This window comes from Hibiscus syriacus, unplaced genomic scaffold (assembly GCF_006381635.1).
Source record: "Hibiscus syriacus cultivar Baekdansim isolate YM2019G1 unplaced genomic scaffold, ASM638163v2 tig00112800_pilon, whole genome shotgun sequence".
Classification (NCBI taxonomy): Eukaryota; Viridiplantae; Streptophyta; class Magnoliopsida; order Malvales; family Malvaceae; genus Hibiscus; species Hibiscus syriacus.
The window spans coordinates 241,107-247,436 of record NW_024063403.1 but is presented as its reverse complement, the minus strand read 5'-3'; the positions used below and the strand labels follow the sequence as shown (position 1 = coordinate 247,436).

Sequence of the window (6,330 nt, the reverse complement as noted above, 5' to 3'; positions counted from 1 at the left end):
TCCTATGTTTTTGCTTGTTCTAAGCTTCTGAATGTCGATGACACAAAGTTGTTCGTTCAAGCTCCGTGTCGCTCGTCTCCTCCTAACATAGACATCAGCCTACTCGAATGACAACCTCATCTTTATTTCCGATCAGTGAAACAACACTAATTGAAGACAAGGGAGGCAACAGATGCTTTTAAGTAATCTTTTCTGCAACAACAAAGAAAAAGGAACACCAGAGAAGCAAATAGAAGGCTCATTGGTCTACAACTGCAAAATAGAGTCCACAAGATCAGACAGAGGTGCAAGTTCTCCTTTGTCAATCAACCGAAATTCCTGCATAAAATGACAATGTTTCAGATATAGAGGCCTCTCATAATCATTAGTCATTACCATAAAAAGAGAAAAACTTACCCAAGTAAACAGAACAAAATGCTTAAAGCAAGTATTCAAATGAGCTTACTCTTTCAAGCTCACAATCTCCTGAAAGTGTGAGTGGTAAATGTGTGCATATACTCTGAACAATCTCTTCAATATCGTCTTCACTACTTCTTGAAAATTCGGTGGAAATGGTGCCCCTGTATTCAATAACACTTCTCATCAGCAATGGCAATAGCTTCCATTTTTAAGTTCATATCATGAGTGTACTATACTAAGTTACTAACCCAGATTTTGTGGGAAAATAGCTTCATCATCCAACTGAGCTTCAATCCAGTCCATGAGATAACATATTTAGGAGCAGATACCTCTATAGGCTTCTTTATAGTAACCCCATCGGCCCACCGATACTCGTATCTGCCAATATCGATCATCATCGATGAGTGATTTGAGTTAAATTCTCAAGTAAACTATAGTAAGTGATTCTGAGTGTATCATACCTTGATCCTGCTGATGAGGAGAAAGTTGATGAGGATAAAGGGGAGGGTGGGGTGGGGTCTTTTTTTTTGTGGGGTCTTCTCTTACATCATATACAAAATTATATGGAGTTGAGTCCACTAATCGGTTACGTTAAACACAAACCAATCTTAAGTAATCTTAAGGGGAGGGTGGGGTCTTCTTAGCTGTAAGTATTTGCTGGATTCTGGATTTGCATTTCAATGCCGTGATTAAGTTGGATTGGATTGGCTCATTCAATTGCTTGACAGAATTCTCAACTCGAAAGTCTCTCGATCACTACCAAGCCTAGTTCGAGCTGTTAAGAGTCCATGGCGTCGAGGTGATCGATTCCGGGTGAAATTCGGATAGCTTCTCTATCTGCACCGATGGCTTTAGCTACTGCTCCAACGATTTGCACCAAGAATCAAGTTCACTCAAGTTTGTCAACTAATGCTCAAAATGCATGGTGAATAACAATGGTGAATGAACGACACAGGGGAAATATGAAACCCTGAACTATATATATAAACAGTTGGCAGGAACACTTGGTTTCTTACGAGCCATTAATCTTTCAATGCACTTTCATCTTCATCACTCTCTTGTTTTAACTATTTGATGTCATGTTGACATGCAATTTTCTTTCTAATTATATGCCAAAACCTATAGCTTTTCTCTCACCGTTACTCTAACTCAATCATTATTCGTTTTCGCCCATTGTTTATGAATTGCCCGATGAAACTAATATCGAGATACATATGGTTTAGGTATTAAAATGAACCAATAGTTTAAGTATTAAAATGGACCAAATCTAATAGTTTAAGTACTAAATACATATTTTACCTAAATATTATTATAGATAAATCAATGATCAATAAATATTATGCAAAACAATGACACAACCTAATATTTATTAAGATAATATTATAGATAAATGTTAAAATTCTATTTTAATTCACACATAATAGGCATAGGCATCATTCATAACAAATAAGAACCAAGTAGGCAGACTCTTAGAACAGATGTTTTTAAGACACTTTACAGTTGCACAACATGCATGAAAGATGGTTGAAATGTAGGTGATAATAGATGATATAAAAGCCAAGGATGAGTTGCCAGCTTCGTCGCCCAGGTTTCTCACAGGACGACCGAAGCATAGTGTCGGATTCCATTGCACACGCCGTTTGCGCTGGGAGAGATGCCTGTGAATCCGTGTTTCGGCCGCTGGGAGCTGCCGTTGTTGTTGGAGATGCTCGAGATGTCCGAGCAGCTTGTAATTGAACCGCTGCAGTCTGCTACACGTGAATAGCTCGAATTCTGATCCGCCGTTAATTCGGTCTAAGCAGGTGGCATCAGAAATGGAACGGGAACTCGGGTTGAAAGTTGGATCGGGAGGCTGTATGAGCTTCTTTTTGCTAAGAAAGCGTCCACCGGATCCCCTAACCCTATTCAGTGCGTGACGATGTCGGGATTCATGAAGATATGGCTGCATTAATTTCAAACCAAAGCAATTGACGGCCTCAAAAAATGTTGCCATTACTGGTACAAGTTCATGTATAACACCATTGCTAAAGCTGCATTTATATCCTTTGGTCATTAGTTTCCAAAACATATCCCCCATGCCACTAAACGTTATAAGTTAATCGAATTCCGAAACGAATTCTATGTAACATACCTTTCGAGATTTGACAAGTTTGTTTTGTGCTTCAAGCTTAGCACGATGCCGCCTCCTTCTAAGAATCCCATTATATTGTTTCGCATTGACATAAACGGGGCCATCTTCAGCAAGATCAAATGGAAGCGGAATTCGTGCTCGTGCACTTCCTCCTCCCATCTGCGCCTGAATCCGGTCAAGTTTAAAACAAGTTGCATTGCAAGTAAAAAGGGTAACACGAAGGATTCTATGCTAAACAGGGTGGAACCTTAGACCAATACTAGAGGAGCAGGGAAGGTGGTTGAAGAAAAGACTTTGAGCTTTTCTAAGCTAACTGACCGACTGTTACGAAACGTTTTGTCGATAAGCAGCATACCGCAAAAACATCCTATAAAGCAATTAAGATGCCATAGAATCGTAGAAGCGAAAATAATCACACTAGCAACTAATGCAACAAGGCACAATAGCTCGGAAGATCTTACAATAACCGGTTGCCCATACGGAGTAAATAGGCCACCAAAGTACGCATCCACATAAGGATATTGAGCAGGAGCCTGAAATAGGATGAGGATTATTAATTTAAAGCAGAGCCAAGAAAATGAACTTGATAGTGAGTTAATGAATGTTAAACATGCTTACGATACCGTTGAATGGTTATAGCTTGGATAGGAAGGGCAGAACATGTTGTTTTGATTGTTAATCAAGAATACGGGCTTCGTTTGACACTCGATGTCCTTCCCACAACTTTGAGCCTGAACTGATGCATGACGAAACAATTATGATATCAGGCAAGCATACAACAAGGTTCGCTCTTCGATAAACTATCTAGCGGATCCTTTTCGGCATATTCGGAAACCAAGGCAAAACACATTAATGCATCGACAGCATGAATCAAAGAATGCTAAACACCAACAACAAGACTACTATTCACGAAACTTGCACAAATCGACAATAAGAACTAGTACATTGCCGATAGATAAACAAGTTCTACCAAAAGTCTGCATCTTCTAAGGCTCCTCACTGATAGTTCAGTTCAATTAGTGAACTGAGAGAAGTAAATAATAGAAAATAGAAAATTCTTGATGAATAACACTTCCAGAAGCATCAATACCAGATTCGGATGAACAAAACGGAGAACCGGTCACTCCTTCGACACTCATTTCAGGCTGAGCATGACCAATCACTTCAGATGAGGCCGATTCCTGGTCTGGTACATAAAGATCACGATTCATTGGTTTATAAAGTTTGGAGGGAGTTTCCTCTTCCGGACTCGTGTTGTGGGGTAAAAACAGTGCAATTTCCCTTTCATTTGAGTTCCACCATTGTTGGAAACCAACAGATACATGGGATCCTGAATGAACGGACCGTTCATTGAAGTTTTTCTTCGACAAGTTTTGAACCCGAACAGCCATATAACTAACCAAGACAATCCTTATCAACAAACAGACCCTCTTTGTCGCACTCCACTATCGACCACTACGAGAGTTAAAAAATATATATATAATGAGCAGTGGACGTCTAAGTCATGAGCCGAACCAAACAAGCAATTGCCGAAGAAATTAAGTTGATGGAACACTAAAAACACAAGCTCAGCGCATGAACCGAAATCACAAGTTAGATTCAGAATATAATATTTGCCAATTTATTAACACTGAATGAAAACTCAGACCCGAAAAACAGCAACACAAAAGATGGAGAATGGGAATGATCCTTTGCGAGTCATATTATCCAAAACCATTTTTATAGCGATAAGGCAACCAAATGCACCAGCCCGTCTTCGGAGGTTAAATTGAAGGTAAATGCACTTTGAAATCATGAATAACTGATACAATTAGTAATCGACATGTAATAGTTTAGACGCTTATTTCAATCATCAAGAACTCACTCAGCACCAATCATCGGACACATAAAATTCACAAGGGATACAAAAGTAAAGCATTTATGAATGTGATCAAAAGTAGCATTGACAAGAAAAGAATGTATTTGCAATAACACCTTCTACAAATTCAATGAAGAATGATAGTCTAAAACCCAGATTCAAAACCATGTACTAGAGCTACCGAGCAATCGAAATACATAAAAGACACCATCACCGTCACCTTTACAAGTCAACTTTAGACAAGCAAATGAATCAGTTTGTCCAGTTAAGACATACATAAAAGTCAACCCTGTAAAAAGCAAACATTTTTGCTCTGCATGCAACAAGAAAGATCTGGAAAAAAAACCCAGATAATATGCAAACAGTTTGGCCACTAAGAAGTTTACAAAGCCTAGACTACAAGTTCAGCAAGGAACCAGACAAGGTTCAGATATGTTGGGTTTTCCATGAATAAAATAGCAAGTTATTACAAATTCCAACGAATTAAAGGAAAACCCTAGCTGAGAAACATGTGGGATTTGAACTTTGAAACTTGAAGAAGAGTAAAGCTTCCTAGTGACATGCAACGGAAGTTAATACAAGAACCGTAACAGATTTAAGAACACAGGAGGTGAAAATAACAATCAACAATATAAAGGGTAAACTTATATATCAGGAAAAAAAATCCCAGAATTTAAGAATCATGGAATTTTAGCTGAAGTAGATCCAAGTTCGTGTCTAGAACCCTAATCTATACGGAGAAGATAATGCTTAAAGGCTCATGATTATGAATATGAGCCATACCTACAACAACTAAAGAAACATTTGTGCAAAAAAACAAGAAAACTAATGCACCCAAAGCCAAAAACAACAGTAGCCAATTACTATACCGAGGGGGAAAAAGGCATCAACTTTACCAACTTCTACAAGAACACCACCAACTTCATCATCATGATCAAACATGCATTTGAAATGGGATAAGATAGAAGAGATAGTAAAAGAAATAAAGGCCTATGGGATCTGATGAAGCTTGAAGAAGAAGCAAAAGCAAATAAATGTTTGAGTTGTTGGGAGGAACTTGGGCATGTCCCCTCCCTTGAAACTCTCCAACTACTCTCTCTCTCTCTCTCTCTCTCTCTCTCTCTCTCTCTCTTCAAATGGATGCCATTGGCATGCTCTTTTTCTTCATAGATTTTCCAGTAAAGACAAAAGAAGTAAATGAAAATTGAAAAGAAAAACAAATAATATTAGTAAATTATCATCACCATTATTCCATCCACTACCGCCATTAAAATCCAGCTTTGACCAACGCCTTTGTTTCTCGACCCTCGGTAACGTATATGCGTTTCTTTTGATATATTTTTTTTGGGTCTAACTCTGAGTTTCATATTTCTACTTCATGAAAATTGAAAAATTAACCCTTTACTTTAATTTGTTAAAATTTTATTCTCTTATTTTATTATAACTAAGAAATTAGTCCAATCTATAACCTTGTTAAGGGTAAAGTATATAAATGATCTCCAGACTATAGAGTGTTACTTTGTTAAGTCTTCTGACTATTAAAAGTTATAAATGACACCTTAACTATAGGGTATTATTTTGTTGAGTCCCTCAACTATTAAAAGTTACAAAATGATCATCTAACTATTCATATATTCCAATTGTCCTTTTTAGTTAAAAAATTTATAGTATTGTTTGGATTGTATAGTCGTTTAAGATTATGAGATCAGATTTTATTATATCTCAGTTAGTAAGTTAACGTTAAACTCGTACGACCATTAATTTTCTAACGAAATATGACGAGTTTGAAACATATGAATAGTTGAATTACCATTTTGTAACTTTTAATAGTCAGAGGACCCAATAAAGTAGTGTCTTGTAGTCAATAGACTACTTTGTAGCTTTTAATAATCGAAAACTAAACAAAATAATATCCTATAGTTGAGGGACCATTTGTACACTT

The 6,330-nt window shown here is 37.3% G+C and overlaps 2 pseudogenes; both read right to left on the bottom strand.

Annotated features, from left to right (window-relative positions):
* Positions 1-238: 238 nt before the first annotated feature.
* Positions 239-855, bottom strand: LOC120183666 (annotated as a pseudogene).
* Positions 856-1,917: 1,062 nt separating this feature from the next.
* On the bottom strand, positions 1,918-5,512 carry LOC120183662 (annotated as a pseudogene).
* Between the last annotated feature and the right edge of the window lie 818 nt (positions 5,513-6,330).